This window comes from Crocuta crocuta, unplaced genomic scaffold (assembly GCF_008692635.1).
Source record: "Crocuta crocuta isolate KB4526 unplaced genomic scaffold, BGI_CrCroc_1.0 scaffold675, whole genome shotgun sequence".
Classification (NCBI taxonomy): domain Eukaryota; kingdom Metazoa; phylum Chordata; class Mammalia; order Carnivora; family Hyaenidae; genus Crocuta; species Crocuta crocuta.
Genome location: NW_027528796.1, coordinates 2,124,631 through 2,124,963, shown reverse-complemented (window position 1 = coordinate 2,124,963; position 333 = coordinate 2,124,631).

The window sequence follows — 333 nt, the reverse complement described above, 5'->3', positions numbered from 1 at the left end:
AGCCGCTCCCGACCCGGGTCCCACGGCCCGCCCCAGCTGGGTGGGGAGTGCCTCCCGCACGGGGGCCCGGGACCCCAAGCCCCAGGCGGCGGCAGCCCCGGGGCGGCGGGACGCGCATGCGCCGACTCACGCAACGCACCAGCAGCTCACTCGCCGGAGGAGCCGGGCCGGGCCGACTGTGCGCAGGCGCGGCCCCGCCCACCGGCGCGCCCACGGGAGTCTGGGCCGGGCGCTCTGTGCGCAGGCGCGAAGCACGCTCGTTCCGCGCGAACTTCCGTGAACACCTGACCCTGCGACCCGCTGTCCCCGCGCAGTCATGGCGGCGGTCAGGGT